The following is a 24,213-nucleotide window of genomic DNA, read 5'->3' as shown; positions in this document are numbered from 1 at the left end:
ATATATATATATATATATATATATATATATATAATGTCCTTTCTTACCCTTTTACACACTGGTATATCAGAAGTTACAATTTCTTCCTTTAGACCAGCAGTCCCCAACTTTTTCGGCACCAGGGACCGGTTTTGTGGAAGAAACTTTTTCCACGGACAGGGGGGGGTGGTTTCGGGATAATTCAAGCGCATTACATTTATTGTGCACTTTATTTCTATTATTATTACATTGTAATATATAATGAAATAATTATACAACTCACCATAATGCAGAATCAGTAGCATTGCATAGAACAAGACACAAATGCAAAAAAATATAATCAATGAATAAAAAAAAAATGAAGAAACAAAAAACTTTGCCTGATTTCGCATGTACTGCAGCTGATGAGTCACAGATGATGAATCTCAACACTAATGTTTTTCCCACTGTGCTCGGAGCCTTCGCTCGTCAGATGGTCACGGATTAGTGATGGAAGGTAGAAGTAGTTGTTACGTCGATTTATGCTGGGCTGTTTTGGGACTGAATAGTGAGGCTGACTCCTGCACTGCTCCCTTGCTGATGGCTGCCGCAGTGTGCTAATGCTTCTTTTTCACTTCTCCCTCACTCCCGGCAGTGACATAGGGCGCGGGGCTTTGGATGTGACGTCAGTGCCGGATATGACGTTGCACCCTTACCCGATGGACTGATAGGCTCGTAGGCTGTGCTTTCAGACTGTCAGAATCTTCACAGGCAAAATGGAAATGTATACAGAATTGCGGAGCTCACACCAGATGCGTGTTGGCTAGCTCACTAACTGATATGTTTGTTACCCGTGGCTCCTCACCTCCTGCTGTGCAGCTGGGTTCCTAACAGGCCACGGACCGGTACCGGTCCACGGCCCCGGCGTTGGGGACCCCTGCTTTAGAACTTGAATGTTTTCTACATAGTCATTTAGAGATCTTGTAACATTAATATATTTCTATATTGTGCCGGGTGCATTGTATATAATTTATATTGTGGTTTCGTGTTAAAACCAGCATCGGGGCTGCATAGTGTAGAAATAATATTTAATTATTATGTTTTCGGGCACTTCATATTCATTTGAATATATATATATTTTTTTTTTTGTGTATGGGGGTGTAACAGGGGACTTATCCCTGTTCACAAATGTGCCTCTAATCCAGCAATGTGATGGTTAACTGCTGGTAGGCAATTAACTAACACCACCTGGCTGATTACAGGTGTTAGAAAAAGCCTGCCTCTGAGACAGGAAGGGAGATTCCTTAGTCCACAACTGGGCTGAACCAAGGAAGGACAGATGTCTTGAACGGCAAGCTGACAACAAGACAAAGGGGACAAGATTCTAAACTTGGAGCCTGACATTGCCTTAGCACACAGGGGTGCGGATCCAAGAGAGCAGAGAAGCTTCCTCTACAGCAACCCAGCTAACAGATAAGACTTTTCTTAAAAGACTATTATCTATGTCGATCTATATATATATAAATGTCTCTATGATTTTTGGCTGGTGAATCACTGGGCTAACCACGCAGTTAAAGAGAACTGGATCACAAGTGTATATATACTCCATAGTGGAGCGGATTTTGTTTGCTGATTTACATGTTTGCTGTGTTTAAAGCAACAGGCGCAATAAAGCCATATTTTAATTTCACCTTAAAACAGTCTCCATTGCGTACCTCTGAACACGTCTCTTACAGGGGGGATATATGTATTGTTTTTTTTTTTTAATATGTATTGGTTAGGTGGGTTTTTGTATGCATTTGGTGGGGTGGGGGAGGTTGTATATATTTGGGAGTGGGGGTTTTTTTTGTATGTATTTGGGGGTTGGAAGTTTTTTGCATTGGGGTGGGAAGTTTTTTGGTATATATCTTTTGGGGGAAATTGTGTGAGAGGGGAGGGAATGCGTGAGCGTTGGGTAATTGACTTGACGGAGGGAGAGGAGAGCAGGGGTGAGTGAGGAAAAGAGGGAGTAAGAGTGAGACGCAGGGGAGAGAAATACATGAGGAAAACAGTATGGTACCGTGCCTGACTACACATAGTGTTATTCTGATATCTAGCAACTAGTTTTTCTCCAGCACCTCAAAAGGTCATACCTTTTCTATCTTGAAGTGCTGGTTGGTTAAAGTGTGTGCAGTTAGAAGCAGAAGCAGTTTGAACAAGGAAGCGGTTAAACAAGGTATAGTTTATTGAAGTACAGTTTACTGTTAGTACTTCTAAACTTCATAGTTGCTAGAATGAGCAGGATTGAAAATGCCACTCAATGCACATCTTGCCACATGTATGTGCACTTGGAGCAGCTGTTCCAAGGAGCATACCGCTGTGAGAAGTGTGAGCAGGTGGTCTCTTTAGAATCAGAGATTGCTGATCTGAAGAGGCAACTTGCAATATTGAGGGACATTGGCAATCTTAAAAGGGAATTAGAGCTCACTGAGCAGGCCCTTTCTTCGACTAGTGGTGCAGATAGTGGCGCTGTTAGTGAGGAGCAGGTAGGTAGCTGGGTGACAGTTAGAAGGGGAAGCAGGGGCAATAGGGAGAGGCAGGTCATTTCTGAACTGACACATCCCAATAGATTTGCCATGTTGAGTGAAGATATTGGGAATGTTGGGGCAAAAATGGCAAGGCTGGGGGAGACTAATTCCTCTAGCATTCAGGGGAATAGTTCCTCCAGCACAGTGGGGACTCAGGATGCTCAGATGCAAAGAAAGATTGTGGTGGTAGGGGACTCGATTATTGGGAAGGTAGATAGGGCAATCTGTTGCCGGGACCGCATGAACAGAACAGTTTGTTGTCTCCCGGGTGCTCGGGTTCGGCACATTGCGGATCGGGTAGACAGATTGTTGGGGGGGGGGGGGGGCTGGGATTGACCCGGCGGTCTTGGTACATGTTGGCACCAATGACAAAGTTAGAGAAAGATGGAGGGTCCTAAAAAATGATTACAGGGATCTAGGCCAAAAGCTTAAGGCAAGGACCTCCAAGGTAGTATTTTCTGAAATACGACCAGTACCATGCGCTGCCGCAGGGAGACAGTCAGAGATCAGGGAGGTTAATGCATGGCTAAGAAAGTGGTGTAGGAAGGAGGGGTTTGGGTTTTTAGAGCACTGGGACTCCTTTTCTGAGAGGTGCCATCTATATTGTAGGGACGGATTGCACCTCAATGAAGAGAGATCTTCTGTGCTAGGGGGGAGAATGCTAAAAAGGTTTGAGGAGATTTTAAACTAGGATGGAGGGGGAGGGGAATGAAACAGATAATGAACTAAATGGAATAGATGAGGATACAAGGTGGTATGGAGGTAGAATGGGGGCAAGTGCAAGTTTAACAAGCAGTGAGATACCCATAGTAAATAGAGATAATACTAGAAAACTTCTAAAGACTAAACCAAGTGGGAGCAGAAAGGAAGGAGCAGATAAGATAATAGTACAGGCTGAAAAAAAACTTAAATGCATGCTTGCTAATGCAAGAAGCCTGACAGATAAAATGGGGGAGCTTGAATTAAAAGCTACAAGGGAGCAGTAGGAAATCATAGGCATTACTGAAACATGGTGGGTTGAAACTCATGACTGGACAGTTAATTTAGAGGGTTAATCTCTTTTTCGGAAGGATCAAACAAATAGAAGGGGAGGTGGAGTATGTCTATATGTTAAACCAGATCTAAAACCTATTATAAGGGATGATGTCTATGAAGGGAATGATGAAAATGTAGAGACTTTGTGGATAGAAATTAGCAGTGGAGGTAAAAGTATAAAGAAAATGTTTGTGGGAATATGCTATAAACCACCAAATATCTGTGAGATTGAGGAAGCTAAAATACTTTTGCAAATGGAGAAGGCATTAAAACTGGGTCATGTTTGCATAATGGGGGATTTTAATTATCCAGACATAGACTGGGGCAATGAGATTAGCGTTACAACAAAAGGAAACAGGTTTTTGGGGGTGCTTAACGATAATTATATGACCCAAATTATTGAGGAACCAACCAGGAGAGGGGCAGTTCTGGATTTGGTCATATCAAACAATGTAGAAGTAATAACAAATATTCAAGTCCTGGAACATTTGGGTAACAGTGATCATAACATGGTCTCATTTGAAATAAATGATCAAAAAACAGATTACTTGGGTTCAACAAAGACTTTAAACTTTAGACAGGCAGATTTTAATAAACTGAGGTCTAATCTAGTAGTAATACAATGGGATGATGTTTTTGCAGGGAAAAATATAGAAGATAAATGGGCAGTCTTTAAAACATTGTTAGAAAAGCACACTTATCAGTGTATACCCTTGGGTAATACGTATAAAAGAAATAAGTCAAAACCAATGTGGCTAAATAAACAGGTAGGGGAGGAAATGGACAAGAAGAGGAAGGCGTTTAGAATCTTTAAGTAAGAAGGGACAGAGACATCGTATCAGAATTATAAGGAATGTAACAAAAATTGCAAAAGGGCAATTAAATTAGCAAAAATGGATAATGAAAAAAGGATTGCAATCGAAAGTAAGGTCAACCCTAAAAAGTTCTTTAAGTACCTTAATAACAAAAAAATGAGAAAAGAAAATATAGGACCCTTTCAGTGTGAGATGGGTAGGCAGATTATTGGAGATAATATATTTAAAAAAGGAGCTAGATCACACCCGGGGAATTACAGACCTGTAAGCCTGACTTCAATAGTAGGGAAACTACTTGAAGGTTTAATACGGGATAATATTCAGGAATACCTAATGGAAAACAAAATTATTAGTAATAGTCAGCATGGATTTATGAAGGATAGATCTTGCCAAACTAATCTTATTTGTTTCTTTGAGGAGGTAAGTAGGAATTTAGACCAGGGTAATGCAGTTGATGTGGTCTACTTAGATTTTGCAAAGGCTTTTGATACGGTTTCACACAAGAGGTTGGTGTACAAAATAAAGAAAATTGGACTCAGTAATAATATATGCACCTGGATTGAAAACTGGTTAAAGGACAGACAACAGAGGGTTGTCATAAATGGAACTTTTTAAGGTTGGGCTAAAGTCGTGAGTGGAGTACCTCAAGGATCGGTACTGGGACCCCTGCTTTTTAACTTGTTTATTAATGACCTTGAGGTTGGGATCGAGAGCAAAGTCTCCATCTTTGCTGATGATACTAAATTGTGTAAGGTAATAGAATCAGAGCAGGATGTAATTTCTCTTCAGAAGGACTTGGAGAGACTGGAAACGTGGGCAGGTAAATGGCAAATGAGGTTTAATACAGATAAATGTAAGGTTATGCATTTGGGATGCAAGAATAAAAAGGCGACTTACAAATTCAATGGTGATATATTGGGGGGAATCCTTGATGGAGAAGGATTTAGGAGTGCTTGTAGACAGCAGGCTTAGCAATAGTGCCCAATGTCATGCAGTAGCTGCAAAGGCAAACAAGATCTTATCTTGCATCAAACGGGCAATGGATGGAAGGGAAGTAAACATAATTATGCCCCTTTTATAAAGCTTTAGTAAGACCACACTTTGAATATGGAGTACAATTTTGGGCACCAATCCTAAGAAAAGACATTATGGAACTAGAGAGAGTGCAGAGAAGAGCCACCAAATTAATAAAGGGGATGGACATTCTAACTTATGAGGAGAGGCTAGCTAAATTAGATTTATTTACATTAGATAAGAGGCGTCTAAGAGGGGATATGATAACTATATACAAATATATTCAGGGACAATACAAGGAGCTTTCAAAAGAACTATTCCTCCCACGGGCAGTACAAAGGACTCGGGTCCATCCCTTAAGGTTGGAGGAAAGGAAATTTCACCAGCAACAAAGGAAAGGGTTCTTTACAGTAAGGGCAGTTAAAATGTGGAATTCATTACCCATGGAGACTGTGATGGCAGATACAATAGATTTGTTCAAAAAAAGGTTGGACATCTTTTTAGATGGGAAAGGTATACAGGAATATACCAAATAAGTATACATGGGAAGGATGTTGATCCAGGGATTAATCCGATTGCCAATTCTTGGAGTCAGGAAGGAATTATTTTTTCCCCTTAATGGGGTTTTTTGTTTGCCCTCCTCTGGATCAATAAGTAAGTATAGATATAGAATAAAGTATCTGTTGTCTAAATTTAGCATAGGTTGAACTTGATGGACGTACGTCTTTTTTCAACCTCATCTACTATGTAACTATGTAAGGTGCTGTTATACTCACACTTCGAGTTCCTGACACTCAGCAACTAGTTTGCTCCAGCACACTTAAAATGATACATTTTCTGTAACAATCTGCTACGTGCTGTTATACTTACTGTATTAAGTTACATACTGTTGAACTACATTTTTAGCGGCTACACTTTAAAGCCTGCTCAACAATAATTATAGTATTTTGAGCCCCTGCAATGGGAACTCACACATAATGCTCTTTACCTGCCTAATGACTTATCTGACTGAGCAATGAACCACAACCTAATGATTAATCTGTTGCAATCCATTATATTCCTACCATCAAAGATATGTATAAGAATTTAAATCCTTATTTTTTGGAGAACATAAACAAATCTCATTTCGGAAATACAAATCATGTTACAAATTAACGATTTACTTATTAACCAACAGAATATCTTTCCTTTAGATCACAAGCCAATGCTTGCAAGCAGTCTTTCTCTCCCTCAAGGGGTACTAGTAAACTGATTAGCTAATCTATATACTAACATGACCGATATTTATTTAGAGTTCAAGTATATCCACTTTTTAGCTATTGGGATTTCTCCAATAGTGACTCATTGTGAGTCTGTCCTTAACCATCCATATTTTCAGAGGGACAAAGTGAGCCCAGAGGCACATAAGTTCAGCAATTTATTAACAGACTAGTCACTTCACTAACTATTTCAGGACTGATCTAAATAAGCTGTTCCAACACAATAGCTATACCTATACCTACTTAATGATCTAGAGGTTAATCATCAATATCGACTACAACTGTATACACCTGTACACTAGCCGGTATAATTACTGCCTCTAATTACGGAGCTACACAAGCCCTTCTGTAAATCGCCTTGTTTGGTCTATTTTGATGCACCACTTATTTTAATCTACTAACTCAATAAAGAATAGTTTTAATTATTCTCACATACATATTTCGATTAATGAGTGCTATTTTGAACGGAGTTCTTTCTCTTTGGTACGTTTGTTGACACATTTCTCAGTCCAGCACCTTATCTACTCTCATTTATTACTTGGTATTATTTAGCTGAGCAGGGTTTTTCTCATTCTTTCCTTCCCTCTTTCCTTTCCCGCGGTATATATACACATCCCTTACCTGTCTTTGGCGCCAAACCGGAGCGGTGAGAACGATTGGTGAGTTTGCTGTGCCTGGTGAGGACGCTGAGGCGTTTTGGAGCTGAGTCTGCTGCAGGGACTGAACTGAAGTGAACCTGGAGGAAGAAAAAGACACAAAGATCATTATCTACCTTCCATGGACTTTAAAGTCGAACAGTACACTACCGACACACTTTATTAAAGTGTGGCCGGTACCGCAAGCCGGGAGATTTCCCGGCTTGCTAGTGGCCGCCCCTCGCGCGGTCACGCGTCTTCGGGAGCCTGCGCCCCCTGCACGCGCGTCCAGGGCTCCCCGAGGGAGCCCTGGTGTCCCGCGATCGCGGGACGGCGTCAGGGGGTTCCGGGGGACCCGGCGGACCCGGCAGCGGTAGGGAGAGCGCCCCGATCGGAGGGCGCTCTTCCGCTGCTTCGGCGCGCGCCCGTCACCCTCGGGCGCGCGCCAGGCTACTGCTGCGGCCAAGAACGGGTAAATGCTCGAATAAACTTGGCCGCAGCAGTACCATAAGAGGTAACAAATGCAGCACCGGACAAACACTGCAGTAAGATCCACACGAGCATGCAGGGAGCAGACCTCTAGCCCAATTCGGGCAGTGAGAGGTGAAGGCGTGTGTAAGATCTAAATTCCGTGAGTAAGACTGCAATTATTTATGTTACTGGCATGAGTATAGAAAGGCAGTGTATATTAATGAGTGTCTTTAAATGAGAACTTTCATCCACGGGTGATACAAGCATAGCCCTGGTAGGTTTGGGCTATTATTCTGTCCTCCTTCTGTGCAATAATCCCTGGTAAGGGCAGGTTTGCCAGGAGTTAAGATGGGTTCTCCCTACTCACTGTAGTTCAGTTGGTCAGAGAAGGTAGTGCTCAGGCCTTGTGTCAGTCAAGGGCACAGGGGTGGGGCTACTGGATCTGTACTAAATTAGCTGCATTTCCTGTTTTCATTGGTCCTACCCTGAGAGGAGCTGAGTTTTACCTAACCGAGCTGTCAGGGACCTGGCAGGCTTGAGGCCCTCCCTCTGGCAGAGGCTGGTAGACTGTTCCCACTACTCTGATAGGGGGTAGTGGAAGAGCTAGGCCTGCTTCCAGGGCCCTGACTGGGAGTGAAAGGCCAGGGTCATCCTGAGGGAGAACTCCTGAGAAGTACTGCTGTGACTGTGTATGCTGTGCAGTGTGCTGCAAAGGAAATAAAGTGTTCCTGATTATAAAGAAGTGGTTGTGAGACTGGAATCTCTCATCCCTGAGTGGGACATTCAATTCCAGGGATTCCACCCCATATCCTGGGGCCTGCAATAGATGGAGGCGCTGAAAGAGTGAGTACGTACTGGGTATGTCCCCAGAAGCCTGTCCTGACCTTCCTCATAATACCATCAAGCGGGAGACTCAGGAGTCCTGTGAGCCAGCAGATGCACCACACTATTATGCCCTGTAACCTGAGTAGCATTTCCCCTAGGAGACCCTATCTGCGATTGGGTGGGGGAATACCCGTTACACAAGAAAGTCTGGTTTAAACACCAGACAACCATACTTGTATATATAAGTGAAGAAACCCCAGCATTTAAATGTCAGCTACATTTAAGCTCTAAGAGGATTTGCCATTAAAATTCCAGGCTCCAACACACACAACATACAGAACAGTGTGCAACGATACTCTGCAAGTTTTACATATGAGGCCCGTTCTATAGTGCACGCGCCTGCTGCGCCGTGCGCACGCGCGGCATTTATAGTTGACTGATGTTAGTCAGCCTTTCTTTAATGGCACCGCGCACGGCAGGGAGCTTGGAGCGGACCGATGAGGGAGAAGATGAAGAAATGAATTATTTTGCGCCGCTACCGATGCTGTAATATGTGTGTGTGTGTGTGTGTGTGTGTGTGTGTGTGTGTGTGTGTGTGTGTGTGTGTGTGTGTGTGTGTGTGTGTGTGTGTGTGTGTGTGTGTGTGTGTGTGTGTGTGTATGTGTCAAAGATAAATAAATAAAAATTATTTTTATTATAACATTTTTTTATTTTAAAAATATTATTTAATACATAACTCTACAATCTCTACACACACACACACACACACACACACACACACACACACACACACACACACACACACACACACACACACACACACACACACACACACACACACACACACACACACACACACACACTACCTTCACTCACAGCATACACCGCATACACACGAAAAGCATGCGGCAAGTGCACGCGCGCACAGCCGCACACAGTATAGAACGGCCCTAAGACTTCCTCATAAGCGGAAAACAGATGGTTGATCTTACAAAAGGGGACCCCTCCCCCTCCCCTCCCTTCCTTACAGGGAAGAACATTATACACTGGCGGCACACTTTATTAGAGTGCGGCCAGTTCCGCAAGCCGGGAGATTTCCCGGCTTGCTAGTGGCATCCCCTCGGCGTGCCGCGCGTCACCGATGCGCGGTCACGCGTCATCGGGTGCCTGCGCCCCCTGCACGGTCACGCGTCATCGGGTGCCTGCGCCCCCTGCACGCGCGTCCAGGGCTCCCCGAGGGAGCCCTGGTGTCCCGCGATGTGGGGGACGGCGGCAGGGGGTTCCGGGGGACCCGGCGGACCCGGAGAGGAGAGGGGGAAGCCCCGATCGGCAGGCCTCTCCTCCGAGGCTTCGGCGCGCGCCCGGGACATCCCGGCGCGCGCCAGGTTACTGTCGCGGCCGAGACAGGGCAAATGCTCGAATAAACTCGGCCGCGACAGTAGCGTTCTTTTGAAACGCTGCCACACCCATCTCACTCACTACTACAATTTAATAAACTCAAAGTCCGGTCGTCCGGGGTAAACAACCCCCTCCCCCCCCCTTCTTTCGTTCACTGTCTCCTTTTTCTCACTTTCTTACTAGCCTAAGCTTCCCACCCTCAGGGAAGCCCCACCTTTTGGGCAATTAACCTTGCCTCTCTTCTACAAAAATTGAAAAATGTTTCTTGTATTGGGAAAATATAGACACTTACTTAAAGATGGCAATGATGACACAGTCCCTTCTGGACTGGCAGATCATACAGCAACCTGCATCATCCCAAGACCTTCCATAAAGACACAGGCCTCATGACACGCAGACATGAAGATCATGAAGACAATGGGTAAAGGGTGGCTCTGACTTATATATCATTTTAACCCTTCTCTTAACCCACGGCGCCGAGCCGTCTAGCAAAAGTCCCTTTGAAGCTTCTTGAAGCAGCTTGGGACATCCAGTGTTTAGTGCGAAGTATAACACTTAAACTGCTTATTTCCTTTGGTCACTAGGCCAAGCATAAACAATTAGCAATTTAGCCTGTGATGACCAGGCTATGTAAATTCCAGCCTTCCTGCTTATTACCATAGCAGGGGGGTTGCAGTTTCTCAGAACTCAACCAAAATTTCATATTTACTACAAATCACTGCATAACTTCAGTTCAGTAATACGTACAGGCAGGTGAGCCATATTAATACATTCCGTCACACCTGGCACTCTCAGAGAGACCAAACATTACAGTGTAATATGAAAATTAATAGAGATGTTAATATCTGACACTTAGTAGCTGTTAGATATAAAGTGTTTAGACTCAAAAGATGGGCTAATTCCCACGAATACACAAATGTAACTCTTAGCATGTTCAGCCAAGGACATCTCATAATATTCTTATATTTAAGATCACGCATTCTGGTTTCCTGCTTGGGGTAGCCCCCCATCAATAAATCCTTTGAAGCAGGCTTTTGGCTTCCATTGTAAGCGTGAAGAACAAACACTCTCAGCTTCTTGGTTCCTGCCTCCCGCATAAACAATTAGGGCAGTTACCTTTTGCTCACTGGTACTATGTGTCACACCTAAGCCCAGACCTCCTGATCAGGGGCCTTTGTAAGTGTGAGTTATAATGCCCAATCCCCACTCTGGCTTCCTGCAAACAGGTATTAACATACTGTACACTAAAAAACCCTTCTGCTTTTCACATTCAACTTCAATTAAGCCTTTTGAAGTCCAAATTTCCTGAAAAGACAAAATACAGTGGAATTTTCTTAAACTGTAGCTTATTAATCCCTTATGACCCAGTGTGTGTGTTATGCAGACACTGATCCAGCAACAATACATTTACACAGGGGAATAAGCATTTTCATGTTATAACAAGGGTTAAATCACATTTCTGGGCCTCAGCCCAGTTAACCCCTTGTCTCCCTGGCGAGGTTAGAGGGGGGCCATTGGGGGGTAACCCCGTTAATCCCGGGCCAAACCCTCACAATCATCACACCTCCCCCGCTCAAGGGGGCCCTGGTATCCCCGCGGCCTCCCCCTGGCCCTGGGATACCACTGGCGCCCTTGAAGCCCTCAATACATCCTGGGGGATTGGCCTGGCAAAATTGTCCTCCGGCAATGACCAGTACACAGTGGATTGTAAAGTCCAGATCCTGCAATGCCGGGCATTCTCCTTTGCCTCCCTCTGCCCCCCACCCAGTGCCTTGGGAACCAAGTCCATGGTGAAGGGGTCCCTGTGCAGACCATGCTGCACATTGCCCAGAGACTGGCATGTCTCTGCACCAGCAGGAGACCAGCTATCCAGCACAGACCGTCGCTTTCTGGTCAACCAAGTCTGGGAAAAGGTTATGTCACTATTCTGTAGGGAGCCTACCTGCCCTGGCTCAGTGCCAACCTGTAGCTGCTCCACTATACTCCTGACTCTCCTCCCTGGCTGCCTATCTACCCACAGCCCTTCCTTTGGGAACCCTGGGGAATCTGTCAGGGGGGTCACTCCTGGCCCGTCAGAGCAAGGGACTTTCTGCCTACCTAGCCCATCCCTCGCTTCTGCCAGCTGCCTTACACCCCACTGACTTCCTATCTTCCCCTGCTTCCCAGGGTCTCCTTGTCTAGCCTCCCATAGGCCCAGCACCTCAGCCCCTGCTGATGGCTCCTGCTGCTTACCTCCCTGCGGCCCACCTGCACTCCTCTCCTCCCTGGGCAATCCTAACCCAGACCCTGGAACTACCTGAGTGCACCTACCTCCCTGACCTTGTCTCCCCCTTACCAGGGATGAGCTCAGGGACGTCTCTCCAGATGCAACCACCTTAGCTCTTGGCTGGCAGGTATCTCTGGGGTGGCACAAACTGGCCACTGCCCATGATACCCCCAGCCTATAGCTAGGCTGCAACAGGGGGTTGCTGATCTGAGAAACCCCCTGAGGCTCTGCCAGGGTAATGGGGGACTCTAGCTGCAATACCTGCTGCCTTCCCTCCCCGGCTACCACTAGCCCTCCTTCTCTCACTGAGATCTGCTGCTGGTTACCTACCGGCAGCCTCCCCTCACTCCGCTTCTCCCTAGCTAACCCTAACCTGGGTCATAGGGACACCTAAGTGAGGCCATCTCCCTGACAATGTCTCCCCATTACCGGGGATGAGCTCAGGATTGCTGGTGCAGATGCACCTACCTTAGCTCCTGGCTGGCAGGTAATCCGGGTGTGGTCTAACTTTGCCACAACCCCGGATACCTCCAGCCCATAGCAAGGCTGCAACAGTGGGGCTCTTAACTGAGAGTCCCTTTGCTGCTCGGCCCAGGTAATGGGTAAGCCTGGCGGCCCTACAAGCTGCCCTTCCTTCCCCTCCCCTGAGAACTGATGCTGGCTACCTACCTGCAGCCTCCCCTCACTCCGCTTCTCCCTAGGTAATCCTAACCTGGATCATAGGGACACCTGAGTGAGGCCATCTCCCTGACACTGTCTCCCCATTACCGGGGATGAGCTCAGGGTTGCTGGTGCAGATGCACCCACCTTAGCTCCTGGCTGGCAGGTAATCTGGGGGTGGTCTAACTTTGCCACAACCCCGGATACCTCCAGCCCATAGCAAGGCTGCAACAGTGGGGCTTTTAACTGAGAGTCCCCTTGCTGCTCTGCCAGGGTAATGGGGGAGCCTAGCTGCCCTACAAGCTGCCCTTCCTTCCCCTCCCCTGGTACCCCTATCTCCTGCCACCCCCCGGTCACCCCTATAGTGAAACAACAGGGTACAGTCATAGGAAAACATAAGTCAGAGTCAGTCTGCGACTTGGTCTGGCTTACCTTGCTGGTCCCCGCAGAGACCACCGCCTTCGTTGGTCCCAATTGCAGGGGGACTGGAGCGGCCGCCGCCGGCCCCATCTGGGCTGGGCAGCACCGGGCCGCTGCCGCAACAGCGCCAGGGTTGGGTACAGGTACAACGGTGCAGGACAAGGGTCCCAGGTCTTTGTGGAGGAACACAGCTCCATGCAAACTTGGTAAAATAACCCCCTCCCGCAAACCCTGTCCCTCCCCCCAAATAAAACTGCCGCCGGCAGGATGCCGGAGTGGCGGCTTCTTCTCTGCCGCCGCCGCTGGTTCTCCGCCGGGATCAGGTGGATGGCCGCTGCTCTCCGCCGCTGTTGCTGATGCAGCCCGTCCAGGTTCTCCAGGAGACGTCCCGAGGAGAGTTGTCGCCCCGGCTGGGTGGGAGCCATCAGAGGATGCCGCTAACTGGGTCATCTTTTCCGCAGCTCGTGAGCGTTGGCCCTGAGGGGCTTCTTCGCCTGACCACGCACGGTCAGGGCACTGGGCATTATTGTGGCCCATTTGTTGGCAGTGCCGCACTGCTGCCGGTGCTTCTCCGCCACCGGTGGACTAACCCCAGCAAGGGGCAACGGAGTCCAGAGCGGAGTTGCCTGAGCGCCGGGCTCATGGAGGGGATAAGCGGGTCGGTGCGGTACCGACGCCAGGAACTGGGTCCACTTCGCCGGGAACCATATCTTGCCCAACGCAAGTGCTAGCTCTTTCAGGGAAAATGGACGGGCCACTGCAACGGCCGTTACCTCTCCTGGTGCAAGACTTCTGTGGTTTCCAAGACCACCCGCTCTCTCCACAAGTCTCTGCCGTCCCGGAGCTGGGTCCATTCCCTGCTCTCCGGGCGGTTTGATGGTTACAGCAGCTGCAGCTGTGGATCTTTGCTCAGCCTGCCGGGTTTCATGCTCACCCATTGCTGTCTCTCTCTCAGCGGATGGCCGGCACTTTGGTTCTGGAGTCAATGCTCCTCACAAGTAGGGGAACAGTGAGGAGGTGCCATATCTTGTGTTATATGTTGTACACTGTGTGTTCAATATCTTTAGTCCCAGGAACTTGCAATTACCATCAAGTTCCCACTGGATCACAGTACCCCGCAGAATACTGTAATCCAGGTCCAGTTCGGTCCCGATGCTGCCACCAGTTCATTACAAGCTTGTCACGGTAGCTTATGACAGGCTGTAATTTACACCAAAAATATATATAAATATATATATACCTGAGTTTGAACTGGGACGAGACTTAGATATGATAAAATATAATTTATTCCTTGATAAAGATGAACACACAAAAAATGTACAAATAACAGCAAAATATAGACACTTACTTAAAAATGGCAATGATGACACAGTCTCTTCTGGACTGGCAGATCATACAGCAATACCTGCATCATCCCAAGACCTTCCATAAAGACACAGGCCTCATGACACGCAGACATGAAGATCATGAAGACAATGGGTAAAGGGTGGCTCTGACTTATATATCATTTTAACCCTTCTCTTAACCCACGGCGCCGAGCCGTCTAGCAAAAGTCCCTTTGAAGCTTCTTGAAGCAGCTTGGGACATCCAGTGTTTAGTGCGAAGTATAACACTTAAACTGCTTATTTCCTTTGGTCACTAGGCCAAGCATAAACAATTAGCAATTTAGCCTGTGATGACCAGGCTATGTAAATTCCAGCCTTCCTGCTTATTACCATAGCAGGGGGGGTGCAGTTTCTAAGAACTCAACCAAAATGTCATATTTACTGCAAATCACTGCATAACTTCAGTTCAGTAATACGTTCAAAACAAAAATTGTGAGGCGCTACTAGTGAAGGTGAAAATAAATGAATCCATTAATAAAGATATGTGATATATCTAAAAGTGCTCAAATATGATAAGAATGGCAAACTTTGCTGCTCAACCCTCTTTGGAGAAGTTCCAGTTTTCTCCTTTCTTGAATGTTGAAGAGAAGCTTGTGGGGAGCGCAGGTATCACCATATATATGCAAAGGAAAAATATATAATAGTGTGGTATATCTAAACAGGTACAGCAGTCAACACAGGAATCATGAATGGGAACTCACATTCTGCCAGTTGTAATACAGCATTTGAAACAGCAATAGATGCTGTGGATGGATTCAGCACTGTGCAGGGGGGTCTGGATTGTAGACACTCCCTGATGTCAGCAGGACAACCCTCAATAGAATGAAAAAGACGACTCTAGTGCAACATTGTATGTTCACGAATGATATATTGAAAATAGACCATTTCTATTGCACTTACATGAGCAACATGTGCTTAGACACATAAAAATCGATGCGCAGCATTGGTGTGTGTCATCCCCCTCACTCCCGAAGTTGCGTCGTGTCACTTCCGGTCTGGCCCGTCGCGTCACTTCCGGTTTCGTCGGCGATCGCAGAATGGATCAAAACGGGTTCTGGGGTATGCTGGGCACACGTCTGGACTGCTGCAAGGTTCACTCAACGCGTTTCGCTGGCGTGGCAGCTTCGTCAGGAGTCCGATCTGTAGCTAAAGCTTCATTGTCCATATAAATACCCTTTACTGGTTTCTGATTGGATGGTTGAACAATTCTATACTTCTCATTGGCTGAAATGGTACTTGCTGATTGGCCAATGGGCGGGACTACCCGTGTATGCTAATATCAATGTGAATTACATATAAATGACACCATTTTATTAAATACATACATAATAAAATCTTTATACACAATATAAATGAATAATATAAATAAATAAATAATATATCAACTATTCTAACTATAATGCTAACTAATACATAGAAGAACTAGCTGATTCACAAAGAAAGGTCTTTTAAAAGCTAAAATCTGCACTAGTGTGTTTACATTGGTGTTTTATACCCCTCAGCAGTGTTATATGCATCATTTGAGGGAAATGGTATGGGAGAGAAAAGCAAAAAATCACAAGTTAGTGTGACCCATATAAATACATATATATATATATATATATATATATATATATATATATATATATATATATATATATATATATATATGTGTGTGTAGAGGTATCAGTACCGTGTTAGCCGAGCTTCAATAATCAAAAAATAAATAGATGATACCGTTCTGTGGCTAACACAGAACGGTATCATCTATTTATTTTTTTATTTTATATATATATATATATATATATATATATATATATATATATATATATATATATATATCTCATAGTGGCTATTAAGTATATAAAATCTAAATCACATGTATTATATTATCAAAATATCTAATTAAAAAGATTAAAAATTATTATTAATAAATTACTAATAAAGAGTAACAGAATAATAGTTTTAAAAGAATTGACACATATAATTTAACAATATAAAAACACTGATTTCTATATCTGAGTTAAGTCCATCTGGAATGAATGTTTTCAACCGGTGAATCCAGAATGTTTCTCTTTTGATTAATTCTTTGGTTCTGTCACCGCCTCTCCAATTCAGTGGGACATGTTCAATTCCTTTAATAGTTAGATCTTTTAGGTTAGATGCATGAAAACGGGTAAAATGTTTTGGGACACTATGTGTGTCCAACATACGTCGTATATTACCCATACGTTCCAATGCTCTCACTTTCAGGGCACGAGTGGTCTGCCCAACATATTGAAGACCACAACTGCATTCCAGCAAATAAATAACAAACATGGAATTGCAATTAATAAATTGTTTTATATTAAAAACTTCATTGGTAGTGTTTGATTTAAAAATGTCTTTAGCCCCCTTGCAGCAAAAATCACATATTTTACAGTTGCCGCAAGAATAAAAACCTTTTGGAAGTTTTAGCCAGTTATTAGTTTTAGTAAATTCCTTTTTATTCTTCAAGACACTCTGTGCTAGTTTCTATTTTAGATTGCTTCCTTTAGTAAATATAACATTTGGCATAGCTGGTAGTACACTCCCTAACACAGGATCATTTTGTAAAATGTGCCAATGTTTTTTTATTGCATTCTTGATTTTATTTGCATCCTTATTATATTGTGTCATAAAACTGGTGGTAAAATCTAACTCTGTTTTATTTGTTTTAATCCCATTTGGTTTAATTAAAAGTTTCCTATCAAGCAAATCTACTTTTGATTTAGCTTCTTTAATTTTTGTGGGGCTATATTTCTTCTCAAGAAATTTATTGGTTAATGCAAGTGATTGTTCCTCATAGATTTCTTTTAAACTGCAATTCCTTTTTATCCTCATGAATTGACTCTGAGGCACATTAGAAATCCACCTTGGATGATGGCAACTATTTTTTAATATATAATTGTTGCCATCTACTGATTTAAAAAAAGTTTTTGTTAAAATAGTGTTGTTTTCAATATAAATTTCAAGGTCTAAAAATTCCACTTTTGTTTTACTAAAATTGGATACAAATTTTAAATTAAAATTATTAGTGTTAATATAGTCCAAAAATTGTTTCAATAAAATTTTGTCGCCATTCCAAATAAAAAGCACATCGTCAATATATCTTTTCCAGAGGACCAGATTTACACCAAATCCATGCGAAGACCAAATGTGGTCCAATTCCCACATGGTCATAAATAGATTCGCATAACTTGGTGCAAATCTGGTCCCCATCGCGGTGCCGCAAAGTTGTAAAAATAATTCTTTATTAAACCAAAAATAGTTGTTAGTTAGTATAAAATGTATTCCCTTTAAAATAAAATCTCTTTGTTCCGCATCCATTGATACATCCTCAGTTAAAATTCTCTCGATCGCATTTAACCCTTGTTTATGGTCTATGGACGTATATAATGAGGAGACATCACAGGTTACGAGCATAAAACCATTTTCCCATTTTATTTCTTCTAAAATAGATAAAACCTGTGCTGTGTCTTTAAGGTGCGATCTGCCGGTAACCACATATTTTTGTAAAAACTTATCTATATACTCCGACAGATTGGAACACATTGATTCGATGCCTGATATTATAGGCCTACCAGGGGGATTGTATAGGTCCTTATGAATTTTTGGTAAAAAATAAAATACTGGCACTTTTGGTGAATCCATCCAAAGATATTTAAACTCCTCCTCTTTGAGTATACCCTTACTTTTACCATCTGTTAAAAAATTTTGCAATTCTCCAAGGAACGTGGTTGTAGGATCCTTTTTTAGTTTTTTATATGTATTAGTATCACTGAGTATTCTATTGGATTCGTTAATATAATACTCCCTGCTCATTACGACTACTCCTCCTTCCTTGTCTGCCTGTTTAATAACCAATTCCTCATCTTTCATTAATGATTTCAGGGCTTCTCTCTCTTTAAAACTTAAATTATTTTTAAAAGGTTTATCATTCTTAACAATGGCTTCAAATTCCTTATTTAACAATTGATTAAAATCTTCTAAGTGGTGACCTTTAATAAAACTTGGATACAATTTGGATTTGGGTCTTAAATTAGTGTGTAAAAATGTATCTTTAACTGGTGGATAAATAATTGAGTTGTTCTTTAAAATTGCATTATCTGAATTTTTACCTAAGAAGAATTTTTTAACAGTCAATTTTCTTAAAAATTTGTTGGCATCAATAAATAGGTCAAAACCACTTGGCCCTGCAGTGGGAGCAAAGGTTAAACCTTTGCTTATGACTCTTAATTGAACATCATCTAATTCTTTGTTACTAATATTAAAAACTCAATGGTTTATTCTTGATATCTTTGCTTTTTCTCCCTCCTCTACTTCCTCTGAATCTATTTTCCTTCTTGGTTTCTGAGGTGTCTCTGTCAGTGGTGCATATCTGTTTTTGGTCTCCCATACAGTTGGAGACTTCCCGTCTAAAAAAGTGGTTTTTTTCTTTGTCCCTCCAACTGCTCCCTCTTGTGCAGGTGAGCCATTTGAGCAATAGATTTCCCAATCTTTCATTTGTTTTTCATAGTCTAAATCTTTTTTTGTTTTTGTTGTTGAGGTAGAGGCCTCTTGCTCATCAACTATAGATGATCTCTCTATTCTATCTTTTTGGCCTGATTTCCTTTCCACTTTTTTAGTAGGGTTTAAATCTTCCTTTTTTGGGATCTCTTCTGTCCTAATTGGTTGGTAATTAATGGGTTTATTGTAATTTTGTCTGTTTGCACCCCCTTTCCATCCTTTATGTTGATAATTATCGGATCGTTTTGGTTTATTGGGATCTCCCCTATATTCTCTATTGGGTTCCCTCGATCTCGAATGGTGGAAGTTCTTTCTCCCCCAGTTTTTATAATTACCCTTAGTGTAGTCTTCTATGTCTCTATTAAATTTTTTCTTTTTGTTTAAAACTATGGCGTTGGTCAGTCCGTCTACCTTCCTCTGTAACTCCATGTCATTTCTCTTGTAAAGACCGGTGTTTTCAAATGGTTCCATTTTAACTTTAATTTTGTTAATCTCCTCATCCAATAATATTAGATTCTTAGCATGTTGTTTTAAAATCAATTTTATCAGATCGTTAGAACATTTGTCTAATATAGCATGCCAGGTTGCTAAAAATTCTTTGTCGTCTATATCACAAGTGGGGTTTTTTGTTAGTCTTAGACCTCTAGGTATTATATTGTCCTTTAAATATTTCTCTAAAAATTCTTGGTCTAACCATTTTCTGGTGTCTTTAAAGAAAAGCTCTTCTAGTTTAACAAATTCAGTGTCTAGGTTATATTCATCAATAACGATGGGTGGTGCATCTATTACTATTTCCTCTTCCCCTGAGGAGAAAAAGGAGCCCAATCTATTTTTCCTGGATTGCCTCCTCATGAACACATTAGGTGTATTAACCTCATCTTCAAAAGGTGCAGCCATCACCAGTGGAAACAAAGTGACAAGTGCAAAACAAAAATTGTGAGGCACTACTAGTGAAGGTGAAAATAAATTAATCAATTAATAAAGATATGTGATATATCTAAAAGTGCTCAAATATGATAAGATTGTCAAACTTTGCTGCTCAATCCTCTTAGGAGAAGTTCCAGTTTTCTCCTTTCTTGAATGTTGAAGAGAAGCTTGTGAGGAGCGCAGGTATCACCATATATATGCAAAGGAAAAATATATAATAGTGTGGTATATCTAAACAGGTACAGCAGTCAACACAGGAATCATGAATGGGAACTCACATTCTGCCAGTTGTAATACAGCATTTGAAACAGCAATAGATGCAGTGGATGGATTCAGCACTGTGCAGGGGGGTCTGGCTTGTAGACACTCCCTGATGTCAGCAGGACAACCCTCAATAGAATGAAAAAGACGACTCTAGTGCAACATTGTATGTTCACGAATGATATATTGAAAATAGGCAATTTCTATTGCACTTACATGAGCAACATGTGCTTAGACACATAAAAATCGATGCGCAGCATTGGTGTGTGTCATCCCCCTCACTCCCGAAGTTGCGTCGCGTCACTTCCGGTCTGGCCCGTCGCGTCACTTCCGGTTTCGTCGGCGATCGCAGAATGGATCAAAACGGGTTCTGGGGTATGCTGGGCACACGTCTGGACTGCTGCGAGGTTCACTCAACGCGTTTCTCTGGCGTGGCAGCTTCGTCAGGAGTCCGATCTGTAGCTAAAGCTTCATTGTCCATATAAATACCCTTTACTGGTTTCTGATTGGATGGTTGAACAATTCTATACTTCTCATTGGCTGAAATGGTACTTGCTGATTGGCCAATGGGTGGGACTACCCGTGTATGCTAATATCAATGTGAATTACATATAAATGACACCATTTTATTAAATACATACATAATAAAATCTTTATATACAAAATAAATGAATAATATAAATAAATAAATAATATATCTACTATTCTAACTATAATGCTAACTAATACATAGAAGAACTAGCTGATTCACAAAGAAAGGTATTTTAAAAGCTAAAATCTGCACTAGGGTGTTTTATACCCCTCAGCAGTGTTATATGCATCATTTGAGGGAAATGGTATGGGAGAGAAAAGCAAAAAAATCACAAGTTAGTGTGACCCATATAAATACATATATATATATATATATATATACATATATATATACACATATATATATATATATATATATATATATATATATATATATATATATATATATATATATATATATATATATAACATAGTGGCTATTAAGTATATAAAATCTAAATCACATGTATTATATTATCAAATTATCTAATTAAAAAGATTAAAAATTATTATTAATAAATTACTAATAAAGAGTAACAGAATAATAGTTTTAAAAGAATTGACACATATAATTTAACAATATAAAAACACTGATTTCTATATCTGAGTTAAGTCCATCTGGAATTAATGTTTTCAACCGGTGAATCCAGAATGTTTCTCTTTTGATTAATTCTTTGGTTCTGTCACCGCCTCTCCAATTCAGTGGGACATGTTCAATTCCTTTAATAGTTAGATCTTTTAGGTTAGATGCATGAAAACAGGTAAAATGTTTTGGGACACTATGTGTGTCCAACATACGTCGTATATTACCCATATGTTCCAATGCTCTCACTTTCAGGGCACGAGTGGTCTGCCCAACATATTGAAGACCACAACTGCACTCCAGCAAATAAATAACAAATAACAAAGCTAGTTCTTCTATGTATTAGTTAGCATTATAGTTAGAATAGTAGATATATTATTTATTTATTTATATTATTCATTTATATTGTGTATAAAGATTTTATTATGTATGTATTTAATAAAATGGTGTCATTTATATGTAATTCACATTGATATTAGCATACACGGGTAGTCCCGCCCATTGGCCAATCAGCAAGTACCATTTCAGCCAATGAGAAGTATAGAATTGTTCAACCATCCAATCAGAAACCAGTAAAGGGTATTTATCTGGACAATGAAGCGACGGGCCAGACCGGAAGTGACGCGACGCAACTTCGGGAGTGAGGGGGATGACACACACCAATGCTGCGCATCGATTTTTATGTGTCTAAGCACATATTGCTCATGTAAGTGCAATAGAAATGGCCTATTTTCAATATATCATTCGTGAACATACAATGTTGCACTAGAGTCGTCTTTTTCATTCTATTGAGGGTTGTCCTGCTGACATCAGGGAGTGTCTACAAGCCAGACCCCCCTGCACAGTGCTGAATCCATCCACTGCATCTATTGCTGTTTCAAATGCTGTATTACAACTGGCAGAATGTGAGTTCCCATTCATGATTCCTGTGTTGACTGCTGTACCTGTTTAGATATACCACAATATTATATATTTTTCCTTTGCATATATATGGTGATACCTGCGCTCCCCACAAGCTTCTCTTCAACAGTAATACGTACAGGCAGGTGAGACATATTAATACATTCCGTCACACCTGGCACTCTCAGAGAGACCAAACTTTACAGTGTAATATGAAAATTAATAGAGATATTAATATCTGGCACTTAGTAGCTGTTAGATATAAAGTGTTTAGACTCAAAAGATGGGCTAAATCCCACGATTACACATATGTAACTCTTAGCATGTTCAGCCAAGGACATCTCATAATATTCTTATATTTAATAAGGTCACGCATTCTGGTTTCCTGCTTGGGGTAGCCCCCATCAATAAACCCTTTGAAGCAGGCTTTTGGCTTCCATTGTAAGCGTGAAGAACAAACACTCTCAGCTTCTTAGTTCCTGCCACCCGCATAAACAATTAGGGCAGTTACTTTTTGCTCACTGGTGCTATGTGTCACACCTAAGCCCAGACCTCCTGATCAGGGGCCTTTGTAAGTGTGAGTTATAATGCCCACCCCCCACTCTGGCTTCCTGCAAACAGGTATTAACATACTGTACACTAAAAATCCCTTCTGCTTTTCACATTCAACTTTAATTAAGCCTTTTGAAGTCCAGATTTCCTGAAAAGACACAATACAGGTGAATTTTCTTAAACTGTAGCTTATTAACCCCTTATGACCCAGTGTGTGTGTTATGCAGAAACAAAGAAAGAAAAAAACGAAGCACCTCTTTCCACTATAGTAAAAATTAACACAGAGGTGCGTTCCCACAATAAAATTGTGATCACCTTGATAAAGGGATACAAGCCCGAAACGCGTAGGTGTTCTGTTTTTGTCTTTTTGATCCATTAAAATTTTATTGTGGGAACGCACCTCTGTGTTAATTTTTACTATAGTGGAACCAGTGCTTCGTTTTTTTCTTTCTTTGTTCCTGTTCATCCAATTCAACGGAGGCACGGCACACCCCAGGAACAGTGATCCACCAGGCTCTTCAATTACGTGAGTAATATTCTCCATTGAGCCTCATTCACTGTCCTTTTTCCCAAGTGGCTGCTTTGAAGTGGTTTCTGTTTGTTGCCCCGTGTTGTTACCATGATGCTGTACTAACGCTGGACACCGGCAGGTGTATACTGTCCTTACCTCAGTGCATGTGGGACTGTTATTTTCCAGTTACACATCTATCAGGTACATGAGTGCAACCTTCTAACCCAGCCTTATTTTTGCCTTCTCAGGAGGGGTAATCCGCTATATAACAACATTATTAACCACTGTTTGCTGAGATTTTTGTTTAGAGCACACTGCAACTTACTTTTTCTGTGTGTTATGCAGACACTGATCCAGCAACAATACATTTACACAGGGGAATAAGCATTTTCATGTTATAACAAGGGTTAAATCACATTTCTGGGCCTCAGCCCAGTTAACCCCTTGTCTCCCTGGCGAGGTTAGAGGGGGGGCATTGGGGGGTAACCCCGTTAATCCCAGGCCAAACCCTCATGATCGTCATAGTAACCACCCAATAAAAATATTTGGGAAAAAAAAGAGGGAAACAGATACCTATAAATGGGCAAGCTACCCAGCTACCTGAACAAGCTCCTCACCCCTACCACACGCAGCACTTATCACCTGAGATCAGACTCCAAAAGACTGTTCATGGTCCCAAGCCTCAACAAAGTATC

General features: G+C 42.3%; 1 protein-coding gene across 1 annotated transcript in view; it reads right to left on the bottom strand.

Moving 5' to 3' along the window:
* LOC142501085 (caspase-3-like) overlaps window positions 1-24,213 on the bottom strand; it is a 111,001-nt gene that overhangs the window by 83,577 nt on the left and 3,211 nt on the right. Inside the window, exon 2 of the mRNA XM_075610419.1 lies at window positions 7,270-7,384. The gene's annotated coding sequence lies outside the window, so the exon portion shown is untranslated. The remainder of the gene's footprint in view (window positions 1-7,269; window positions 7,385-24,213) is intronic.

The sequence above is a fragment of the Ascaphus truei genome, chromosome 1 (genome assembly GCF_040206685.1).
Source record: "Ascaphus truei isolate aAscTru1 chromosome 1, aAscTru1.hap1, whole genome shotgun sequence".
NCBI lineage: Eukaryota > Metazoa > Chordata > Amphibia > Anura > Ascaphidae > Ascaphus > Ascaphus truei.
This window is presented reverse-complemented; position numbering and strand designations above follow the sequence as displayed.